Below are 25,389 nucleotides of genomic sequence, written 5' to 3' on the forward strand. Positions count from 1 at the left end.
TGCATCATGGTCACCTGGCACTCAGTTGTTGTTTTGATTCAAACCTTAAATAGCTAAATGAAGAGCCTATGAAATAGAGGTCCATTCTTTCAAGAAGCTTCTAAGCGAAATCTTAGAGCTTGGTATTGATACATTCTTTGGGGGGGGGGGCACAGTTATCAGTAATTTTTTAAACAACTGAAATTTGAAAAAGGATTTGGATAGAACATATTTGTATCTTTAAAAAATAACTTGAGTAAAATTAGAATTAGGCTTATACCACAAATCTATCCAGAACCATCTCTAGTCCTGCCATTGAACTACAGACCCCTGTACCATCTTGCTGCTGTACTGTACGTGGCTGAGAGGCCCCATCACACATATGTGCACTCACACGTACATGCAGTAAATACAGGTGCAGTGTTAGACCAAATGTGCGAAGAACTGGGGAGCTATTCGTACGTGGGGAATAGACAAACACTTGGAATGTCTGGTCTGTTTGTTATGCCTCGTTGATATTAACATTTATTCTTATTTTTTTGATTAAAGGCTAATATATGTTTGTTATCCTGAAAATTACAGGAGAGCAGAAAAAGAAGCAAAGAAGAATCAAGCATTGGGGCACCTGGGTGGATCAATGGGTTAAGTGTCCAACTCTTAACTTCAGCTCAGGTCATGATCTCAGGGTCATGGAATCAAGCCCCATGCTGAGCTCCATGCTCAGCGTGGAGCCTGCTTAAGATTCTCAATCTCTCAATCTCTCTCTCTCTCTCTCTCTCTCTCTCTCCCCTCCCCCACTTGCTTGTACATACTCTGTTTCTCAAAAAAAAAGTTAAGCAGCATATCACCCAAAGATGATCACAAGTATTATTTTTATATACTGCATTTCCTTTTAACATTTTATATATATTTTTTTTTTTAAAAAGCAAAATGGGAACTGTACAATCCAAACTCCTTTGTAACTTGCCTTTTTCCCACAGTCATCGTGAAGGTTTGTCACAACTCCCATTTTCTTCTTCCACGTCGCTCCGAATGTCTACGTGATGGTTCTTTCCTTGAATCATTTTCCTTCTGTTCCTCATTGTTGGACATTTCTTTAAACACTTTCCTGATGTTGAATTTTTAGGCTGCAGCGAATATCCGTGAAGAAATCTGAATGTTTCCTGGAATTAAAATACCTAGGTCAAAAGCTGTATGTATGCTTAAGGCTTTTAAAATATATTGTCGAATTTCCCTTCACTATTTGCCATGCCCATTTATACTCCCGCCTGCGGTTACCATAGAATTTATTCCCTAACACATTTAAAGGTCACTTTCATTTGGTACCTTTGCAACTGTATCCATTCCTCTACTACTTGCATTCAAGGGCTGGGTTCCAGGGTGTAATCTGGGAAATTATCCTGCCTATTGATGGAGTCTTTAGCAGCTAAGGGTATCACACATCTCCTAATTAAGTTTTAATAAAACAGTATGATAAGAAAGGATATTGTGACCTTTTCAACTCCACAAGTATACCATGGAAAGGGGATTAGTCATTTCTCATCATAAATATTTTGAGAGAAACTATTTTTTTTTTTAATTTTTTTTTTCAACATTTTTTATTTATTTTTGGGACAGAGAGAGACAGAGCATGAACGGGGGAGGGGCAGAGAGAGAGGGAGACACAGAATCGGAAACAGGCTCCAGGCTCCGAGCCATCAGCCCAGAGCCTGACGCGGGGCTCGAACTCACGGACCGCGAGATCGTGACCTGGCTGAAGTCGGACGCTTAACCGACTGCGCCACCCAGGCGCCCCAAAACTATTTTGCTTATATATCTCTTTCATCTGGACGGCCAGGAACAGTATATTCAAATTCATAATTGTTTCCACGTTCCCGTTCTCAAGCACCCAAGCACAATGCCAGTGAGATTCCGTCTCAGCTAGGTAGGGAAACATTTACAATACAACCCAGATATTTTCATCCTATTTGTATGGGTGGAATGAAAGCATTTCTAATTCCCACGAGGATGCAACCTCTCGCATAAGATGTTTTTCATTTTAGCCCAGAGTGAAAGCTGCATAGAAACCTCTTGACAGTATTCTCTCTGAGTAACATTAGATTCCCAAGATGCAACAGGTTTCCAGATTTATTATTCTCCTATAATGAAGAAACTCAAGGATCCTTAAACGTGGAGGAGCTTTTTATTTGACATCTTTCTTTCAAGGTAACAGCTTTGCTGCAGTTGGTTTTAGTATGCACCTGCTTATTAGTGGTAGCTTTTTGGGAAAATGCGGTTATCAAAAAAAGGATGATATAGAGTGGAGAGCAGCTGCTCCAAATCACAAACTATTCATAAATAGCTTTCTCCCCACTGGAGTGAGGCCCTCTATTCTCAAGTTGTAACAGTCAGCAGAAAATTAAAACCCCATAGGATGATAAATACTTTAAAAAATATTTCTCCCTGGTGTTTCAAAGGTTGTCTTGTAACACAGTGCACTTTCACTGAACCAGAAATTGTCTGTAATAAAAGAATATTGGGGGGAAATGTTTAGATTCCCATTGAATTCTAGAACTCAGAAGGAGTGTTCTGTTTTTCACTGTTAAAGGTTAAATAGCTGGGTATATGTCATATGTTTCAGTAAAAGGAGACCTGTGGTCCTGTGCCCCCAATAAACAGTTACAGTTTTTAACTAAAACCTGGAAACCTTTTTCTTCCTAATTTAAAATAATCGTCACATGGGGTGCCTGGGTGGCTCAGTCAGTTAAGCGTCCGACTTTGGCTCAGGTCATGATCTCATGGTTTGTGAGTTCGAGCTCCGCGTCGGGCTCTGTGCTGACAGCTCGGAGCCTGGAGCCTGCTTCAGATTCTGTGTCTCCCTCTCTCTCTGCTCCTCTCCTGCTTGTGCTTTGTCTGTCTGTCTCTCTCTCTCTCAAGAATAAAACACTAATAAAATAAAATAAGCATCACATGAATTTCTTGGCGATAAGCAAATGACTGCTTTTTAAAAATTCTGTATTTCATTTTTTAACATCATTCAAAAGAAAAGACTAGCTTCTTTTAGCTGCCTCTCAACTTAAAACCATCTTTTCTATCCATGCAGGGAGCAAATGTGATTGTTCCTAGTAATTATGCTGATGTCTTTCCTGGTTATTAATCATCTGTTTATACATTGACCGTTCTCTTGCAGCTTTCTTCCTTGTAAAAGGAAATTGAGGCATCACAGAAATCATTTCAGAATCTTCCCAAGACCTGTTGAGTGGAAGTGAACTCCAAACGAACCATGCTAGGAAAGCCATTGTCAGTTCCAGACTACGGTTTTCTACTTGAACCAAATGGTTTCCGCTAGAGGTTAACTGAATGTTTGTCTTTCCTGTAGGTGATTCTTTTAAAACTATTAGTAATTATCAATATCTGCAGAAGAGAATCTCAGTTATAAACGGCTCCACTAAGTGTAGAAAATGAGACTTTGTTCTTCGCCCAGCTGACTGATGTCTCAAAAGTCCTTGAAATTGTATCTATTCTTTCCAGTGTATGTGCAAAACAAAGAATGCAGCTTGTTTTCCACGGTCTGCATCTTCCCTGGAACAGATGGAGCTTGTGCTTATCTGGGTGGGAGAGTCTTAAGGACTCCCACCTTGACATTGCAATGAAAACTTTCCCTCAAATCTCTAAATTCTCTCATTTGGCACAATAAATATAGAAAAGCCTGCTGTTCCCTTTGGTAGGCTTCTAGAGTGCCCCCATGTTAGATTACTATCCAGAAATCATCTCTTCTCTGGTGCAGCAGAAGGCAGATGATGAGTCCCAGATGTTTCTGCAGGACTGTCATTCCCAGACATAATAGATTACATCAGGGAAACCAACAAGAAAGACCTATGTACTTTCTGGTTCTTTCTCTTTTGCTCTTTTTTCCTCCTTCCTTCCTTTCTCGCTTTCCTCCCTCCCTCCCTCCCTTCTCCTTCTCTCTTTCTTCTTCTTTCTCTCCCCCCACCCCTCTCTCTCATGCACTCATACACACTCATCTTTTTCTTTCTTTTCTAAGGGATTCAGAAGGTTTGAGCATTGACTAATGACCTCACTTTACAGAATAACTTGCCCCATATTGCAGTCACCATACCTGGCACTGAGGGCTCCAGATGTTGGTTAGTTGGAGATACTCTAGATGTGGCAAACTCGGACATTACGTACAAGTGTGGAGTGGACCGTGGGATGAACAACATCTTGGGGCAATGGTCCTTTGGCCATTTTGTAGCTTTCCTCAAGGCCGAGACTCCTGCAATTCTATTTTGGTGCTAAGAGTTGTGGTTGATCCCTTCCTATTTGCTTTATCCCTTTTTGCCTTAAAATCATAGGGACAGCTAACAGAGCTCCTCACAAAATTCCAGAAAGTCATCAGCTGCCTTAGGGAAAGTAAACTTTTTTTTCTTTCCTGTTTTTTTTTCCAAATGATTATTTATTTCTGAGAGAGAGGGAGAGAGAGAGAGAGAGAGCGCGCGCGCGTGTGCATGCAAGTGGGGGAGGGGCAGAGAGAGAGGGACCCAGAGGATTGGAAGAAGGCTCTGCGCTGACATCAGCCAGCCCAATGCAGAGCTCAAATTCAGGAACTGTGAGATCATGACCTGATGCTCAACCGACTGAGCCACCCAGGTGCCCTGGGAAAGTGAACTTAATAATAATTGAACCTCCCTAGCTTCTTAAAAAAATTAAAAATAGAACTACCCTGTGACCCAGCAATTGCACTATTAGGTATTTATCCAAGGGATACAAGTATTCTGTTTCGAAGGGGCACATGCACCCCAATGTTTATAGCAGCACTATTGACAACAGCCAAAGTATGGAAAGAGCCCAAATGACCATCGATGGATGAATGGATAAAGAAGATGTGGTATATATATCAGATTATATATCGGATTCCACAGGCCTCATGGGAGAACACGGACGGGATCAGAGATGAACTAGAGGACCTTCTTGTGGCTACAGAGTTTAGAAAATTCTTTTCTATCTAACTGCAAAGCTGTCTCTTTTATTGCTCTTAAGCTTCAGCCACCTGGGATGTGCTGGAATTGATCTTTCTCAAGGCATTTCCCAAACTAGAGAACAGAGGGGAAAGCAAATCCCTTGCTAGAGTGCCTCCCCGGTTGCTCCCGCTGGAGTAGACTTGCCTCACAATCTTGTAAATCTATACACACAATGTGCCTCTTTTGCGGTTTCCCATCTAACCGTGGGAGTCGATGGTGACTGGAGACCCATTCACACTCGTATTTGGAGGAGTCATGCTCTGAGGGAGAAGTGGGGGACATATCAGGATTCTCCTCGTCCCTCCCTTTCAGCTGGCCCACTGTGCTCACAACTTCATCATAGGCAGTTGGGCAGAAGGTAAATTGAGACTTTCCACTCCCTTTCTTGCTGATGAAAGTAAGCAGCATTTCGGAGCATGGAAAAATTGAGCCCTGTTCCTTGTTCCATTCCCCCCACCCACGCTCCCTTACCACACCTGCATGCACAGAAAAGTATGAAGAGCCTGAGCTCAGTACTGGTAGATAGACAGCTTACGTAACTTGCCACTTGCAATTATTTTGATCACTCTATGGGGACAGAATAAGGTGGTTGGCATCCTCTCCTTTTCAAGAAGAGGAAATCTATACTTGGAGGTCAGTTGTATTGTCCAAAGTCATATGGCTAATAAACAGCAAGGGTTGGGAATCAAATGTCAGCCAGTCTTACCCCAAAGCCTTGATCTCTCAGTGATGCCACACTGTTTCACGTACTTTTAGATCAACAGAAAGCTGCTCACTCTGAATTCTATTTATATGACTGAATCAGTTATAAAGATCACGATTCCACTGTCTTTGGTACATAGCATGCCAAAGCAGATTCACAAAGGGGCAAAATGGAACGTGGTCACAGACTAACCACAGTGTTTCTTACGGAAGACAGACTCCAGAGCAAAATAATACAAACCATGCTGAATGTCTACGAAGCCAAGCCCTAAGAAAGTTTAAAAAAAAAAATGTTTTTTTAATGCTTACGTATCTTTGAGAGAGGGAGAGATAGAGTGTGAGCAGGGGAGGGGCAGAGAGAGAAGGAGATATAGAACCTGAAGCAGGCTCCAGGCTCGGACCTATCAGCACACAGCCTGAGGCAGGGCTCGAACCCATGAACTATGAGATCATGACCTGAGCCAAAGTCAGATGCTTAACCAACCAAGCCAGGCACCCCAAGAAAGCTTCTTTTTAAAATGATATTTACTTTTTTGCCCGTTTATAAAAATAATACATACTCATTGAAAAATATCTAGGAAAATATAGGAAGAAAATAAAAACCACCCATAAAATTAACATTATGATATACATAGTTTTAATTTTACCACTGCATATAATCATATTTAGTGAAATCAGCCTAAAACTATACACAGTTGTGGGTTTGTTTGTTTTGTTTGTTTTTAACCTTGGGGTTATCTCTGACCATATGGCCACCGTCAGCCACTCCATGGATCGATGTGGGGCCTTACTCCAGGCCACTTCCTCTTATAGGCCAAGTGCTGCCCGCTGGGATGGTTTCCTTTCCCCAGTGTTCAGGGCTACCCCTAAAGAGGACCATAATCACTGCGATAGTCCATCGTGGGGATATGGTTCAGGGCCATCTAAATCCGGCCTGAATTTAGTCAGGCGGTCATTGGGAATCTGCCATGAAGCACTGGGTACAGGTGAGGTTGCCAAGGTACACATGCTGGGCACAAGTGACTTGGCCGGTGGGCTTTATTTGTGCCTTCAGGAACTGTTCGGTAGGGGCCCGTGTAGACCAATAAATCATCTTTCTGTAATAGTTGCGCACTTGTTGGAATTTCCAATTTTATGGCCCAGTGGGTCAGATAACACCCAGTTCACGAATGGCACGTATCCGGTATCCGGTCACCTGGTGTCCCATGGTCAGTTGTCTCCTCCAGAGCCCAGTGACAAGCCAGGGGTTGCTACTCTCAAAAAGAGAAGAATTATTTGTTGGAGACCTGGCTTTGCTCATAAATCTTAAAAGTGCTCCCCTTCTGATACTCCCACGGAAACCTGCAATATGGCCCCAAACAACCTCTTGCTGCGCCTGTGTCTCTGGAACCAGAAGGTTCTAGCAACAGTAGCCACTTCTCTGTACCCTGACTAGCATAAGGGCTTTTCCTGGCTCTGATCCCACTCAAGGCTAGCAACTGCTCATGTCACCAGAATTGTGTGATTTGCTGTCACACGTACAGTTCAGTGTTTCTGTTGCTCAACTTACTTTCCACCAATCACCGAAGTCAACATTATGCATTTTCCTGATTGCCCCAAATATAAAATGAGCAAATTAGCCCATATTTCCCCTCCTACCATATTCTCCCTCACCAATTCTCCAGACTCTGTTAATAAAAATCCAGCTTGTGGCTTCTGACATTGTTTTACACCGTGTATAGTCTTAACCCTGAAATACCTAAATTCATTTACATTTACTTAATTACAATGATTTTTTGAATACTGAATATTGTTGACTATCATTCATTGGTTTTAATGACCAACGGCCAGTTCTTTTTATTCAGATCTCACTGGCACTAGAACTGGAATTATAATGATCTTTGAGCCTATTGTAATGCATCATCAGATAAGTTTTTAAGAAGGACACATAGATGACATGTTTTCTGAGTTCCTGAGTGTACAAGACAGTTTTTCTGATGCCTTCACAAAAGAAAAATAACTTCTTGACAAAGGATAAAAATCTTATGCCGCAAGTACAATATAATTTATACAATTATATTTATTTAATTTATATAATTCTTTTATATAATTTATATAAATTCTTATTTATATAATTTATATAATGTATTTATAATTCTTACTTCATTTCTTCTGATACCTAATGTAACCCCTCCCAAAATCTCAATCCAGTTTGCTAGTCCAGTTTGAGTTTTGATCTCTTTTGAAGGATTGTCTCTCTTATACCCAAATAGGTTTAGAATTGTTTTGTTGGACCGCTCTTACAAATACTTTTTTTTTTTTTTTTTTTTTTTTTAGTATTTCAGACTCAGAAAAAAGCTGCAAGAATAAGATTAGTAAAAAGAACACCCAAATACCTTTAGGGCAGATTCACCCCTCACTGACGTTTGGTCCCATCTCTCTTTGTTCTCAGTCTCTTTCCGCATAACGCGCACACGCAGGCGTGCAGATGCACGCAGCACGCACGCACAGACGCGCACAGACGCACACGTGCAAGCATGTGCGCAGACACGCATAGGCGCGCGCGCGCACCTTTTCCCCGAAGCGCTCGTGGGTAAGTTATATGCCTTTTACCCCGAACTACTTCATCAAATCGCCTAAGACGAGGGAGACTCTATTTTCAACTTCAGTAACTTAACACTGTAAGCATTTTTTAATCTATCATAAGCGTCCATAGTCCAGTTTCGTCAGGTGATCTAATAATGTGTTTTCCCTTTGCAGTACTTTTCCTGTTGATTTTTTTCTTTTTTTCCGGGAAGAGTGTAGGGGGGAGACTTGGAACCGACCGATCGCCATTTTTCTCAAACATACATCTCTTCATAGACGTATCTTTTTTTTAATTAAACAGTGTTTAATTTTTTCATGTTTAGTTCTGAGAGAGAGAGAGAGAGACAGACTGTGAGCGGGGGAGGGGCAGAGAGAGAGAGGGAGACACAGAATCCCAAGCAGGCTCCGGGCTCCGAGCTGTCAGCACAGAGCCGGAGGCGGGGCTCGAATTCACTAACCGCTAGATCGTGACCGGAGCCTAAGTCAGGCGCTTAACCGACTGAGCCACCCAGGGGTCTCTTAAAAAATGTTTTTAAAAATGTTTGTTTGTTTGTTTATTTATTTATTTATTTTTAAATTTTTTTTTTTCAACATTTTTTATTTATTTTTGGGACAGAGAGAGACAGAGCATGAACGGGGGAGGGGCAGAGAGAGAGGGAGACACAGAATCTGAAACAGGCTCCAGGCTCTGAGCTGTCAGCACAGAGCCCCACGCGGGGCTTGAACTCAGGGACCGCGAGATCGTGACCTGAGCCGAAGTCGGATGCTCAACCGACTGAGCCACCCAGGCGCCCCAAAATGTTTATTTATTTATTTTAAGAGAGAGAGAGAGAGCGAGGAGGATAGGGGCAGAGGGGAGAGGAGGAAGCGAATCCCAAGCAGGCTCTGCGATGTCCGTGCAGATCATGGCCTGAGGCCCAAACCAAGAGTTAGATGCCCAACGGGCTGAGCACCCCCCCCCCCTCCGCCCAGGCTCCCTGGTGTCAGTATCTTCTTATTAGTTATGCTTGAAATATAGTGACCTTTTTCAAATTCTACGCCCAGCTTAATTTTTACTCCAGAAATTTTTATTTAATTATATCTTTGATAACTGATTATTGATTCAGCCTTTTGAAAAATACTCTATCTCTCAAAATAAATCAAAACTTATAAAAAAGAATATTCTTTCTAATATACAAATGCTGGGATCTTTGTTTTTTGTCCTGACTATCCATCATCTTTTATATATACTACCTCTTTTTTCTTTTTCTCTGCAGTCTGAGAGAATGCCTTACCTTTGTCCTCCGTATCAATGCTTTGGTTTTCCACAATACCATTTTGTGTTAATTAGTGTAATGCTACCCAGATCTCAGCAGTTTAGCATAATAGATGTTTATTTTTTTTAAGTCAACTTATTTAAGCAAAAAACAAAAAAAGTGATGTTTATGTTTCACTCAACTAAAGTAAAAAAAAAAAAAAAACCTGTTTCTGACTAGAGGGAAAGTTTTTCACAAGTAGTGCTTTAGGGAGTTCAGCCTCCATTCATCTCAGAGGCGCAGGACCGCTAGGATCTCAAGAGTTCTTTGCTAGATCCTCAGCATCTGATTGGCAAATAGAGAAAGAGAGAGTATGGAGGAAGTCTCTATGGGCCTGACCCGGAAGTAGTGAGTATCTCTTCAGTCCCTGTTTTCCAGGCCGGAACTCAGTCACAAGGCCACGCCTACCAGCGGGGAGGGGGGGGGGGAAGGGGGCGAAAGGGGAGGGGGGGACAGGAAATGTCCCTGTGTGCCAAGGAGGAAATGGAAACAGGTTAAGAGAAGATAGGCGGTGTTAGTAAAACATTTCTCTTTACTGACTCCAATTCAGATTTTAACTCTACAATCGTAATTATAATTTTGAAGTTATGGCTTGTATCTATTCATTTCCACTTTATTTTCAGCTTGTTCTTGCAGCTTATCTTGTAGTAAGGTCTTTCTTTTGTTGTTCTAATTCATCCTGTTTACTCTTCTAATTCTATTGGAAGGGCCCGCTGTTTTTCTGGTTCCCGTAATAAATTCTTTTTCTCCAGTATCATTAAAAATCACATTCTGTCCCTAGTGTTCCACATTTGTTTTCCATAGAAACTATGTTGGTTATTTTCTGTTTATTCATCCTCAAACAGAGAGTAAGCTATGTAATTTTGAGTTTTGGATGAGTGGGTTTCTCTCTGTTCTACTTAATGTTCTTTCAGTGACTGTTGCTGGAGGGGGTTTTGATGTATACAACTCCCAACTCAATTTCTGTTGTCTGTTATTTAATCTTTTGCTCTAACTTTGCTTCACTCATCTGTGGTCAGCTGTGTGCCTACCCTTGCCACTTGTCTCTTGTAGAATTTCTCAGGAGGATTGATCAACAGGCTCAGGCTACAGGCCAGGCTGGAGTGTACCTGTGCAAGTGTTTTCATTGTTATGAATATGTAATTATTGTTCATACAAAGTCACAGAGTCACTTGAGCAACACTATAAGCCAACTGACCTAACAGACATACACAGAACACTCCACCCAGCCACAGCAACATAATACTTTCTTATGGAAAGATTCAGAACAATCCCTATCAAAATCACAATGTACCCCCCGCCCTTTTTCAGAAGTGGAAAAGCTGATCCTAAAATTTATATAACATGACAATGGGTCCTGAATAGAAAAAACAATATTGAAAAAGAACAAAGTTAGGGAACCCAAACAGTCTGACTTCAAAATTTACTACAGAGCTACAGTAATCAGAAAAGTTTGGTGTCGGCATAAGAATAGACATCAATAGAACAGAATTGAGATCCTGGAAATAAATCCATACATCTATAGTCAGTTGATTTTTGACAAGGCACCATCACTATTTAATGGAGGAAGGAATAGTCTTTTCAACAAATGTATATCCATATGCAAAAGAATGAAATCGGACCCTTACCTAACACCTTGTACAAAAATTAACTCAAAATGGATCAAAGACCCAAGTGTAAGAACTAAAGCTATAGAATTCTTAGAAGAAATCGGGAAATCTTCAGCACACTGGATTTGGCAGTGCTTTCTTAGATATGACAGCAAAATAACAAGTAACAAAAGAAAAAATAGGTAAATTGGACTTTATCTACATTAAAAACAATTGTGCACTAAAGAACTGTATTAATAGAATAAGATAGCCCACAGAATTGGAGAAAATATTTGCAAATCATATATATGATAAAAATTAATGTGCATAATATATAAAGAACTCTTACAACTCAACAACAACAAAAATCCAAACAACCCAGTTCAAAGATGGATAGACAACTAGAATAGACATTTTTCCAAAGAAGATGTACAAATGGCCAATAAGTACATGGAAAAGACACTCAATATCACTTGTCATTAGGGAAATGAAAATCAAAACCACAATGAGAAATTACTTGAAATTCATTAGGGTGACTATTATTTTAAAAATGGAAAATAGCAAGTGTTGACAAAGATGTGAAGAAATCAGAACCCTTGTCCTTCGTAAGTGGGAATGGAAAATTGTGTAACCACTTTGAAAAATGTCCTGGCAGATACTCAAAAAAGTTAAACATGGAATTACCATTATGATCTAGCAATTGCATTCCTGGGTATATACCCCCCCACAGAATTGAAAGCAGGGACTCGAACAGAAACTTGTACATAGTAGGAGTCTTCACAGTAGCCAAACAGTGGAAACAACCCAGATGGCCCTCAGGTTTAAACAGATACAGTGTTTCCATACAATGGAATACTATTGAGCCAGAAAAAGAAATGAAGTACCAAGGCATCAACACAAAGTGGATGAACTTTGAAAGAATGAAATGAAATACTATGGCCTTTTGTAGCAACATGGAGGATGGAACTGGAGAGTGTTATGCTAAGTGAAATAAGTCCTACAGAGAAAGACAGATACCATATGGTTTCACTCTTATGTGGATCCTGACGAACTTAACAGAAGACCATGGGGGAGGGAAAGGGAAGAAAAAAAGTTACAGAGAGGGAAGGAGGCAAACCATAAGAGACTCTTAAAAACTGAGAATAAACTCAGGGTTGATTGGGGGGGGGGGGGGTGGGAGGGAGGGGAAAGTGGGTGATGGGCACTGAGGAGGGCACCTGTTGGGATGAGCACTGGGTGTTGTATGGAAACTGATTTGACAATAAATTTCATATTAAAAAAATAAAAGTAAAAAAAAGCATTATGCTAAGTGAAGGAAGTCATACATAAAAAACCATATATTGTATGATTCAATTTATGTGAAATACCAAGAATAGGCAAATCCATAGAGACAGAAAGCAGAAAAGTGGTTGCCAGGGACTGGGAGGAAGGGAGCTGGGGGTGATTACTTAATGAGAATGGGGTTTTCTGTTAGGGTGCTGAAAAAATTCTGGACCTACAATTGACCCTTGAACAATGCAGGGGTTAGGGATTCTGATCCCCTGCACAGTTGGAAATTAGTGTATAACTTTTGACTCCCCCAAAACTTAACTACTAATAGTCTCTGTTGACCAGAAGCCTTATGGATAACATTAACAGTAGATTAACACATGTTTTACATGTTCTATGTATTTCTACTGTATCCTTATAATAAAGTCAACTAGAGAAAAGAAAATGTTGTTAAGAAAATCATGAGAGAAAATACATTTACAGTACTGTACTGTATTTGTTGAAAAGAATCCACATGTAAGTGAACCCACACAATTTAAACCTGGGTTGTTCAAGGATCAGCTCTAGGTTCAGGTGATGGCTTGTACACTTTGTGAATATACCAAATTCCAGTGTTTTATGGTTAAAATGATGAATTTTATGTGCATTTTACTACAATTTTTATAGTCACAAAGTCGCATGTGAGATTTCTTTTTGTATATGACCTTTTGTTTATCCTTGAGTTTCTCGTTATTATTTTGCATTGCATGCCTTTATTATGTTCTCAAGGTTTTCAAATGCTCTCAAATGTTAAGTGTTCTGTTGTGCCCCATGTTCTCCAAAAAAACCTTTTCCTTCACAGCTCTGATACTCCTGGTCCCAGCTAGGTTAATTTCTCTGCTACGTGGACATTTCCTTAACCTACCTCCCTCTGCACCTTGACTCAACCTCTGTTTCCCCTTGCCTTTTCTTTTTCAGTTCTCTGTTTAACTTTAGCATACCTCCAAGTAACGCCAGATTGTTGTGTCTGAAAGTGTCTATGATTCAACCTGAAAACTGATTATTTGCCTAAATCCAGATTAAATATACTTAACCCTCGCCTGCAATGTTGCTTCTGATGTTTCATATTTTGTACATTACTTGATTTTTCTCTCAAGAGTTGTTAGATTCTTTTTATTATTCTCATAGCATTCTGAAATTTCATTATGTGCCAGACGCAACTCTTTTTGCATTTCTTCGTTTGTTCATTTATTAAAGTACGCTTTTTGAACATGGAGACTTTTATTTTTCAACTCATAAATTTTCCTGTATTATATCTTTGCTGATTTTCACCCCTCCATTTTTGGTAGTCTTTCCTCCCCAAACCCCTATTTGTTAGACACAGGATATCATGTATTATTTCTCTTAGTTTGTTATTATTTTTCTCATACCATCTCTTTGTCAATCAGTTTTATTTTTTAGGAGATTTTCTTAATCCTTCTTCCAATTACCCTATTGATTTATTTCCTCTTGGGTCTTGTATTTTTAATTTGTAAGAATTTTTATCTTGTTTCATACCCATCCCTTTATCAAAACATCCTGCTTTCATTTTATAGATGTGATATAATTCTTAAATTTCTTGGAGAATGCCAGAGTTTTTGTGTTTATTTAGTTCTTTCCTACTCCCCACATTATCCCTTCCTTTGGGGATCATGTTTTCTGTCTGCTTATCATAAACTCTCTTTTTCAAACTTTTTTATTGCTCCCAGGTTGACCATTAATGTTTAAGAGTAAGATTCTAAATGTAGCTTGGGAGCTTTGTATATTTGGGTAAGGTTTTGTTTTCGGGCCATCAGGCAAGGAGGCAGCTGTCGTCCTGGGAGTCCACCAAAGCCAGAATGTGGAGGTGGCCACTTGCTTTTCTAAAAAAGGAACCTCATCTGTCAGCTTTGGAATGCTTCGGCAATAGCATTCTGTGTGAGAGGCTAGGGAAGGTGATTGCTTAATTTACTTATCTTTAAAGAATCCACTTGTTCTCAGCTTCAAGTTTCACTCCTGCTTTTGCCGCACTGGAGTCTCCAAGCCCTAAGCTTCTGAGGAGTTCTGCGGGGCAAGCAGCCTCTCTGTTTGAGGCACCTGCCCCTGAGGGAGCACCAGCTCCACTGTGCCTGCCCCTGAGGGAGCATTGAGATCCACTCCCCCTCAGGGAGCACCAGCTCCACTGCCCCCCCCCCAAGGGAGCACCAGCTACACCGTGCCTCCACCCCCAGGGAGCACCAGCTCCACTGCGCCTGCCCCTGAGGGAGCACCAGCTCCACTGTGCCTGCCCCTGAGGGAGCATTGAGATCCACTCCCCCTCCCCCTAAGGGAGCACCAGCTCCACTGCGCCCCCCCCCCCAAGGGAGCACCAGCTACACCGTGCCTCCACCCCCAGGGAGCACCAGCTCCACTGCGCCTGCCCCTGAGGGAGCACCAGCTCCACTGAGCCTCCCTCCACCTCACCTGCTCCCTTTACCACTTTTCCACAGGCTTACACCTCGCAGAATTGTGTTGAAATCACTTATCTGCAGATAGCCCCTTGCTACTCACTTTGACATCATAGGTATATAATATGTTTTTAATCTTTTATCATCCTTACATTATAGGGTCTCTCAAGAGAGTTTTTTTTTTCTTTTTGCTATGGACTTAACCTCTCAATTTCTTAATTTTTCTCAACTGCAAAATAATCATCTTTAAAGTCACTTACAATTTTAAAATTCTGTTATAAATCTCTCCCCTACTTGTGAGTTGACCTCATATCTCAAAAGCCCGTGCTTCACCAATTTTCCTTAAGTCTCCTCAGACTTCACGTTGAATGAATAATTTCACTTTTTTCCCCTGCCAAAGGGACTGATTTACTTTTACCTGCTACATGATCTCCCCGGAGTTGCTTTGTGGGAACACTAGCCATTATTGAACAGGTCGTTCTCTCTCACCTGAATCAGCCTGCGTGGAGTTACTCACGTGAAAAGTAGCTAGAAAGGAACTCAGCGTCCACACTTAGGAGTGTTTGCCCTTGCGGTTTGCAGTTTAAGGCTTAGGTTCAAAATGTGTCCGATTTTCTCTGTCAGTGGCATCTTAATATTTGTAGCACGTCTCTCTTAATTTTCAGTTCAAGGCGACTTTTGTTACGCTGGGTCTCTGCTGGTCTGGACAAAGACTGCCTGTCGTTTTGAAGTTTCCTTTGGCGTTTTTCCAAAGCGAATTTTTACCATGCCATGGAGGCTATATTTAAGTCAGATCATTTCACATTTGCTGAAAACCTGTTCAATTAGTTTGTGTGATACACATAGACAGAACTTTTATTTCTGTTTTTGCTTTATTTCTTGGTTAAGTTGGTCAATACAATTTAAAACCAAGTTAAGGTAATACAGTGTATATTTCACAAACCAGTTTCTGTGTGATTCAATAATATTGAGAAGAAAAGTAGCTAAGACTTAGATAGTTCTTATTTATGCCTGGCACTGTTCTAGGGACTTGGCATTAATTAATTCCTTTAATCCTCACGTGGCCACATGGGAGAGCTACTGTTACATCGTGCACATGAGGAAAACGAAGCCAGGGTACAAATCCAGGCTGTCCGGCTCCAGAAGGGGATTTTTGTGGAAAGTTGTTTTCTTTTAGAAATTGTCCAGAAAATAACCAGGTCCTAAGGGAAAGACATGAACCCTGGAGTTATTAAGATGGAGAAAAAGGATTGGTTGTGTTAGAGATCAGAAAATGATACACTGGCTTGTTAGGATTCGTAAAAGTTTTATTTTAAAAAAAAAAGCATAAAACCTCCATATCCTACATTAAACACCACGTTCTGATGTATTGTTGAAAAGAATTTGGTGCTTTTCATTCACTGATCTACTCATTCATTCAACAGATACTTCTTAAGCGCCGACCGCGTGGCAGACCCGAGTCCAGGTAAGTGGGATACACTGGTTAGGAAAACGTGGGGCCTCCGTTGAGCGGGCACTGGGTGGGTGGGAGCAGCACTGCTGATGGGCAAAATAAGCAGATGGCATGGTAGAGGTGGGAAGAGGAAGGAAGAGCAGATTGGGGTAGGGAGATCTGGAACGTGCAAGGAGGGGATGCAGACAGTCTCCGCGTGCTGGTGGAGATGAGCCTTTTAGTGAAGGTTAGAGCTGAGCCGAGACTGGAAGGGGGTCAGGGAGTCCAGCGTGTTCCATCTAGAGGCTGGGGATTGTCAAGGCAAGAGCACCCCAAAACAGAAGAACTGCGAGGAGGTCCACGTGACAGGGCCAGGGGACGAGGGGGCGTTCGGGCTACAGATGCGCTTGAAAGGGAGCAGGAAGCCGGAACATTACAGGCTGGGTTGCTTGGTTTGGGGCCTCGGCTTCTACCGAGGGAGTGGAAAGCATTCTGGGCTTTCAGATGGCCTGACTTATATTTACATGGACTCCTCTGGCTGCTGTGTTGAGAATAGACCATAGAGGGTCAAGGGTACGAGTAGAGAGACTGCTGGGAGACCGAAGCAGTCATCACTTCCGTGAACGTTTACCTGCAAGTAATTCATCTAATTTATGGTTGAGAATAATTTTTAATGTTTATTTATTTTTGAGAGAGAGAGGGAGAGCATGCGTACGCGCGTGCACAAACACGAGTTGGGGAGGGGCAGAGAGAGAGGGAGACACGGAATCTGAAGCAGGCTCCAGGCTCGGAGGTGTCAGCACAGAGCCCTAGGCGGGGCTCGAACTCACAAGTAGTGAGATCGTGACCTGAGCCAAAGTCAGAAGCTTAACCGACTGAGCCACCCAGGTACCCCAAGTTGGGCATAATTTTTAAGGAATCATTGGGAACACCCAAGAATTCTTATGAACTAAGAACTTTTAGCCTACAAACTTTTTCAAGTAAATAAAAACATTGGTGAATTCTAGATTTCATAATCATATGGACATAATGTATTTTATAAATATCACGGACTGAAGCATGTATCCTCAAGGTTCATATGTTGAAGCTCCAAACCCCAGGACCTCAGTACGTGACTGTCTTTGGAGGCAGGGCCTTTAAAGAGGTAATTAAGGTAAAATGAGGTCATATGGTTGGGTCATAACTCAACGTGACTGGTGTCCTTAGGAAAAGGAAAGATCAGGACACAAAGACACGCAGAGAAAATGGTGGTGGGGACACAAAGAGAAGACGACCATCTGTAAGCTAAGGAGAGAGGCCTCAGGAGAAACACCCTACTGACCCCTCAGTCTCAGACTTCCCACCTCCAGAACTGCAAGGAGATGCACTTCTGTTGTTCAAGTCCCCCGCCTGCCCCCCACCCCCGTCTGGTACTTTGTATTGTATTAGCAACTAGCATTAATAGATATATAGTTGAGCCTGAATTAATTTCAGTTATGTGGCCTTATTTTTGTATTTTTAGGGCAGTTAATTTTTCTTTTAACTTTACAGTATTTTGTAAGCACTGAAATTATCTGTGGCTTGGGCATTGAGCCTGAGGCCAAAAGAGCCCTGGTGTTGTAAGAAAGATAGGAAGGCTTTCACAGAAGACATGGAAGTTTAGACTTCCTCCCCATAGGAGGATGGGATTTCCTGGTTTTCCGTGTGTATCTATAGTGATGATACCTTTGTGTTTTATTTTCAAGTTCTTCTTTTTCTTCCAGTCTGCGTGTTGCCTTTCAGAGGGAGTGCTGGAGGGAAACCATTACTTTTTAGCTTAGTCTTTCAGAATAAGACTTTCCTGGCATATTTATCTTACCATAGGCTAGGAAAGTCGTTGTAATGTAATGTAATTTATTACCCCAATCTGTTGTGTACGCTGTGTTAATTTAAATTTGTTAGTGAGCAAGATATTGTTACAGTTGTTAGGAGATTTAAACTTGGTACAGTTAAGAGCTTGGCAGGTGGGGTGCAGCAAGTTTCTGCCTGTTAATTACTCACAGGTAAACAGATCAAGTCACCTAGTAATGTGCTAAACACTGTCATTTGATCAGGGTTGCAGAGCAGTGAACAAGAATATGGTCAGCTAGGATCTGCACCCAAAATTGGCCTTGCAAAGACCTAAAGGTCCAGAAAACTGGCCCCAAACTGCTGCTGATATCAGTTATTGCCATAAGGAAGGATAAAATGTTTTCATTTACAATCAGAGATAAGTCTTAGACTAGAACTAGCTTGGGGAGGTAGCACTCACCGGTGAGAGTCTCAGCTCCCTGAGGGCAGGACTGAAGTACCACGGTGTTGTAGCCTCCAGAACGTTACCCGGAGCCTGGTACCCAGTAAGCCTTAAATACGTGTTTGCTCAATAAATAGTTCTGATTTTTCCCCCCTTAGGAGCAGGTTTTGTTAGGAGGTCAGGGAAAGAGCCTGAAACGGAAGATCACCACTTCCCTCATAAAACAAAATCCGGAACCAAGAATCAGAATCCCAAATCCAGAATCAAGGCTTCTGGTCCCAGAAGGAGAATCTCAGTGCAGAGAGGGATAGCTGGGCCTCCTTCGCAAAGGATTTAACTTCTGCTGGAGTTCTCTTATCTCACTGAGCTCTGCTGCCGTGCCTGGCACCGGAGCCGTGTTGTGCATACTTAAAAGTCCTTGTCCGAGCCTGGACACCATTGCCTTCTCTGTGTCCCTTCTAATACAGCCACAGCAGGCTGGGGCCCTTCAAATACTGTCAAAAAGTGAAGCCGATGGAAAAGAAAGCAAAGTACATGTGAGCATTAGAACAGCCCTCGTTTCAAAGGCTGACCTGATTACTTTCCAGCTCCAAAGACCTGGCACAACCTGCCTTGCCCGGGTTCTTGAGGTCCAGCTCTTGGCTTGTTTTCAGAGAGCGTGCTCATCCCCAAGACCCCTGGCCCAGAGAACCGGGGCCCCTTTCTCTGTCCGACCTGAGGCTGTCTCTCCAAATTCCAGCTTCGGAGTTGGAAGATGGGCTCCCTCCCCTGATGACTGACCCCCCAGAATGACTCCTCCAGAGGAGCGCTCCCCCTGCACCTGCAGAGACGGGCCCGGGGCCCACACAAGATCCCGTGCACACACTCTGACCGTGTCACCTCCATTGCGGGTGTCGTATGCAGATCCCCGACACGTTTGGAGGCAGAGAGGAAGGAAACGTCATGAAGGCAGCTCCAGTAGAGACAGCTGGGGCCGCCCAAGAAACTAACCCTGCGCTCTGCGGTGCCACCCAGGTACGCTCTGCGTTTATGATATTTGAGCTGGTAATCTGAGGAGCAAAACCAAGAGATTGTGTCTTTAAAGTGGTCACAGGAATGTCAGAAACAAGTAGCAACTACATTTTAATGGTTTATCGTGGGGAGGTAGCTGCTTGGCTGCCAGGACCCCAACCTTCGTGTGTTGCAAGTCCGGTCGCCTCTTCGGTGAAGAAGGCCTCTAAGGAGAGCAGGTGGGTCCAGTTTTGTGTTTCCTTGTTGGGATTTTGCGTGTAAAACTCTCAGAAGCAAGGCTGGCCTCTCACACCTGTCATGCCTCCCTCAGCCTGTTTGTTTTCCTAGACCTTTATGGAACTGTCATTGGTTAACAGATGCCAAGTGGTTTCATGTTCTAATCCCCCTTCACCCACCTCACTTCAGCACCACACCCACCTTCGTAATGAGCCTGAACTTGCCACTGTCCAAACATGAGCTACTGAACTGAAAACTCAACTTTATGATTTCATACACGGGTTTGTTTGGGGTTTTTTTCCTCTCCTAAGAAAATTTATCTGATCTTGGCCAGGTTTTAGTTTGTCATTATGCTGCATGCAATGTTCTTAAATTAATCTTCCCTTTCGCTGCCGTACTTTGGCTTACATCAGTCATATCTTGTTCAAAACTCCCTTACTTGCCCATATTCTGATTACTAATATTTCCTATAGACAATCTCCTGAAACAGGTCACAGAATTTTCACATAGCCAGGTAAGGGATTGAAGAAAAAGTGTCTTCTATAAGAGATAAAAAGTGTGAGTTTTTTTTTTCTTTCTTTTCTTTTCTTTTCTTTTCTTTTTTTCTCTTATACAGGATGACTTTGGATATACTTGAGGCTTCTCGAGTCTGAGTATGTCTCAGAACAGATCTTGGTTCCCTCACTTTCATCTTTTACTACTTCCTGCCTTGATTCTATTCCACGTGGGGGGGAAAAGTCAACACGAGTCAAGCAAAAACTCCACTTTGACGCAAGATGTTAGAGGTGAACTCTTTGTTCTTTGCCAAGACATAGGAAAGAAAGGAGATCAAGTATTTAGATTTTCCTCCTCCTCCTTCATAGAAATAGCAGTCTTCTCTGGAAATGGCTCAGTACCACAGATGCTTCTTAATCACAGTGTCTTTTAACCTTTTTGAGTCTTAGTCTAAATAGAGGAAATGTCTCTGCTTTCAGTTCAGTTTCCAAATGGGGAAACCATGGACATAGTCCCTCTGTGAGATTTTTTTCTCTTTTAAACTTTTCTTTCCCTTCTAAATTATGACTGTTCTCAGTGAGTCTTGACAATAATTTCTAAATTAGCCCTGCCTGAACTTGTGTTTGGTAATCTTAGGTATTTAATTGTAAGTGTCATGGATTCCTAGCATTTCCAGTGCAGGTGTTGGATTAAGAAAGACAGTTTGACATCCTCATTGTGCGGGTCATTTTAGTATTTTCCATGCCAGGAGCAAGGTAATTAACATTGTTCAGGGCCGGAGCAGTGACTTTCTAAATGTTACACTTCACATATATGGACTGTGATGCATGTCTTACTTCCTGTGTGTCTAATGCGCTGCTACAGAGGATTCTGTGGTTAGAAGGCCATACCATGCTAGGCAGTGAAGCAATTCTGTCAAGAAGCAGGGTAGCCAAAGCTGATAGACAGTCATGTCTTCTGAAATGTTTATTTTACCCAGTTCTTGAAAAGCAAACAGAACTGTGATTTTAAATGGGATTAAGAGAGATTATGTCATGGAGGAAATCAGATGCACCAAGTATTTAAAAGGAGAGCAGTTTTTGGAGTCGAGACTCAGATATTTTGTTGTCATGAGTCTTCCTACAAATTGTTTCCCGAAGCTCATAGCTACTTTTGAAATCAATAGGCATTCTGGATGGAGTATGAGAAGAAACAACATGGAGGAGATAGAGATTTCTCAGTACTGATTCTAAAGTTGTTTCACAGTTAACATTTTTCAGCGCTTCCCAAATACTTCTTTTTTTCTGGGGATCAGAATGCTTATGCTGCCCCTATTTCCTTTGTGGTTGGAATTTGACCTGAGAATTTAACTAAACCACCAGCAGGTTGCTTGGTGGGCAAAGAACTGAGAGGCAGGGCAAGTGAATGGTTTAGGAGAGGTTGTGTCTGGGTGAGGGAGGGACACCCGGAGCCCGGGCCTGCAGGGAGCTGCCTGCGTACCTCTTCTGACTGGATCTCTGCCCCCCATTCTCTGTCTCACTATGTGCCTTGTGCCCCATCAAGCTTTCCAGTCCCTGGTGACTTGGTCTTACCTTTTTTCCTGAGTTCTGGACTGTGCGTGTCCCAGCCGTATTCGTGGAATATTCATTGAGCGCCTGCCTGTCCAACTTTAGTGTGCAGTCTTTCTCCACCGATTCCATGTTCCCCTGTTAAGTCACATCCCGATTCCTGCCTTTTGCGATTGCCCATACGGATTTTCATTGGATTACAGATCCTCTCTGACTCAGTTTATTGCATATAAGTTTACATGGAATATACTTGAAACTAAAAAAATCAAATGTCTTTGGAGATAGTCAAAGGAAATCAGTGAGGACTGGTAGAATGGAAAACTGTTTCAAAATTCCCAAGTGCTATTGGTCGCTTCCTGGAATCATGTAATTACTATTATTTTATGTTAGAGAAATTTCCAGTCCATCACGTTTCCTACTGAAAAAAAAAAAATCAGTGGGTGGTTTATTTTAGACAGAATTTGAAATAGAGGAGTTGCTCTTTTTCTGATCACCTGCATATACAGTTGTTTGTTACCAGATCAGAGAAATCAGTGGCCAACTTCAGAATAGTCCAAATTAATGTTCTCAAATAGAGGAATAAATAAGGATCTGAAAATTTTTCCAAGTTTATTCAGGTATAATTGACAAATAAAATTGTAAGAGGAAGTGTACCATGTAAAGATTTGACATCTGTGTATGTTGTGAGAGGATTCCACCCCACCCCCCGCCACTGAGTTCATGAATGTATCCATCACCTCACTTATTTTTTGGTGAGAACACTTAAGTTCTCTCTTAGCGAATTTCAATTATATGATGTAATGTTAGCAACTGTAGTCACCATATCATACATTAGACCCTCATATCCTATTCATCTAACTACTGAAAGTTAGGACCGTTTTACCAGCCTCTCCCTGTTTCCCCCACACCCAGCCCTTGGAAACCACTTTTCTACTGTTTCCACAAGTTAATCCTTCCTTCCTTCCTTCCTTCCTTCCTTCCTTCCTTCCTTCCTTCCAAATTCCACTTATAAGTGATGTCGTGTGGTAATTGTCTTTCTCTCTGTGGCTGATTTCATTAACATCCACCATGGTCATCCCATGTTTTTGCAAATTACAGGATTTCCTTCTTTTTTAAGGCTGAATAATATTCTGTGGTGTGTGTGTCTATTTTCTTTATCTGTTCATCTGTCCATGTACACTTAGGTTGTTTCCATTTCTTACATATTGTAAATAATGCTGTCGTGAACATAGGAGGACAGGTGTCTCTTCGAGATGCTGTTTGCCTTTCCTTTGGACGGTCCAGAAGTGGGGTTGCTGCTGACATGGCAGTTCTGTTTTGAATTTCTTGAGAACCCTTCAGGTGACTGTACCAATTTACATTCTCACCAACAGTGTACAAGGGTTCCCTTTTCCCTCTATCCTTGCCAGCATTTATTCTCTTTTGTCTTTTTGATAATAGACATCCTAACAGGTGTGATTTGCATTTCCTGGTTTTGATCTGCATTCCCCTGAGGTGGTGGTGGTAGCACCTTTACATGTATTTGTTGGCCATTTGTATGTCTTCGAGTAAATGTCTATTTAGGTTTGTTTCCCATTTTTAAATTGGGTTGCTTTTTTTTTTTTTTTGCTATTGAGTTGTATGGCTTCCTTGTATACTTTGGATATTAACCCTTTATCATATATATGATTTGCAAATATTTCCTCCCTTTCCATAGGCTGCCTTTACATTTTGTTAATGGTTTCCTTGGTTGTGCTGAAGCTTTTTCATTTGATGTAGTCCCAGTTGTTTATTGTTGCTTTTGTTGACTTTGCTTTTCGTTTCAAAACAAACAAACAAACAAACAAACAAAAAATCATTGCCAAGACCAATGTCAAGGAGCTTACTCTCTTTTTTCTTTTAGGAATTTTATGGTTTCTAGTCTTATGTTAAAGTCTTTAATCCTTTTTGTGTATGGCGTAAGATAGGGGTCCAGTTTCATTCTTTTGCATGTGACTGTCCCTTTACTGAAGAGACCATCTTTTCCCAATTGTATATTCATGGCTCTTTTGTCGAAAATTAATTGACAATATATGCATGGGTTTATTTCTGAGGTCTCTGTATTGTTCCATTAATTGATATATCTGTTTTTATGCCAATACTACAGTGATTTGATTACCATGGCTTTGTAATACAGTTTGAGATCAGGAAATGTGATGTCTCTAGCTTTGTTCCTTCATAAGATTGCTTTGGTTATTTGGGGTTTTCTGTGATTCCATACAGATTTTAGGATTTTTAAAAAAAATTGCTATGAAAAATGCCATTAGAATTTTGATAGGGATTGCACCGGACCCATAGATTGCTTTGGGAAGTATGAACATTTTAACAGTATTACGTTTTCTAATCCATGAACACAGAATATTTTTCCATTTATTTGTGTTTCTTTTCGTGTCTCATCAGTGTCTTGTAGTTTTCTATTCATTGTATTCATTGTATCTCATTCTATTGTAAATGAGATTGTTTTATTTTTTCTATTTCTTCAACTTTTTTTTTAATGTTTCTTGATTCATTTTGAGAGAAAGAGAGCATGAACAGGGGAGGGGCAGAGAGGAGGAGAGAGAATCCCAAGCAGGCTCTGCACTGTTAGTGCAGAGCCCGATGCAGGGCTTGAACTCATGAATCGTGAGATCATGACCTGAGCCAAAATCAAGAGTCAGTACTTTTTTTTTTAATTTTTTTTTTACGTTTATTTCTTTTTGAGACAGAGAGAGGGCATGAACAGGGGAGGGTCAGAGAGAGAGGGAGACACAGAATCTGAAACAGACTCCAGGCTCTGAGCCTGTCAGCACAGAGCCCGATGTGGGGCTTGAACTCACAGACTGCAAGATCATGACTTGAGCCGAAGTCGGTCACCCAACCGACTGAGCCACCCAGACGCCCCAAGTGTCAGTACTTAAGTGACTGAGCCACCCAAGTGCCCCTGAGATTGTTTTCTTAATTTGTCTTCCTGATAGTTCATTGTTGGTATATAGATATGCAACTGATTTTTGTGTCCTGCAACTTTACTGAAATCATTTGTTAGTTCTAACAGTTTTTTTCATGGAGCCTTTAGATTTTTCTATATGCAATATTATGTCATCTGTAAATAGAGACAGTTTACCTCTTGACTTTTATTTCTTTTTCTTGCCTAATTACCCTGGCTAGAACTTCCAGTTCTGTGTTGAATAAAAGTGGTGAGAGTGGACACCCTTGTCTTGTTTTTGATCTTACAGGAAAAGTTTTCAGTGTTTGGTCGCTGAGTAAGATGTTAACTACGGGCTTGTTTTACATGACCTTTATTATGCTGAGGTATGCCTGTACCCACTTTATTGAGAGTTTTTATCATGAAAGGATGTTGAATTTTGTCACATGCTTTTTCTGTATCTATTGAGATGATCATATGATTTTGATCTTTCATTTTGTTAATGTGGTTTATCACGTTGATTGATTTGGGGATGTTGATGCATTCTGGCATCCCTGAAATAAATCCCACTTGATTATAGTGTATGATCATTTTAAGGTATTGTTGAGTTCAGTTTGAAAATACTTTGTTGAGAAATTTTGCATCTGTGTTCATCAGGCATATGGCCTGCAATA

General features: G+C 41.4%; 2 long non-coding RNA genes across 2 annotated transcripts; one reads left to right on the top strand and one right to left on the bottom strand.

Moving 5' to 3' along the window:
• Positions 1-901: 901 nt before the first annotated feature.
• On the bottom strand, positions 902-15,570 carry LOC131506390 (uncharacterized). The gene is made up of 2 exons (XR_009258903.1): positions 15,361-15,570; positions 902-1,142 (listed from the first exon to the last, which is right to left on the bottom strand). It is a non-coding gene; the product is annotated as an uncharacterized LOC131506390 (long non-coding RNA).
• LOC131506393 (uncharacterized) lies at positions 8,013-16,308 on the top strand. Its single transcript, XR_009258906.1, has 2 exons — positions 8,013-8,341; positions 16,268-16,308. It is a non-coding gene; the product is annotated as an uncharacterized LOC131506393 (long non-coding RNA).
• Positions 16,309-25,389: the final 9,081 nt, after the last annotated feature.

The sequence above is a fragment of the Neofelis nebulosa genome, chromosome 3 (assembly GCF_028018385.1).
Source record: "Neofelis nebulosa isolate mNeoNeb1 chromosome 3, mNeoNeb1.pri, whole genome shotgun sequence".
Classification (NCBI taxonomy): domain Eukaryota; kingdom Metazoa; phylum Chordata; class Mammalia; order Carnivora; family Felidae; genus Neofelis; species Neofelis nebulosa.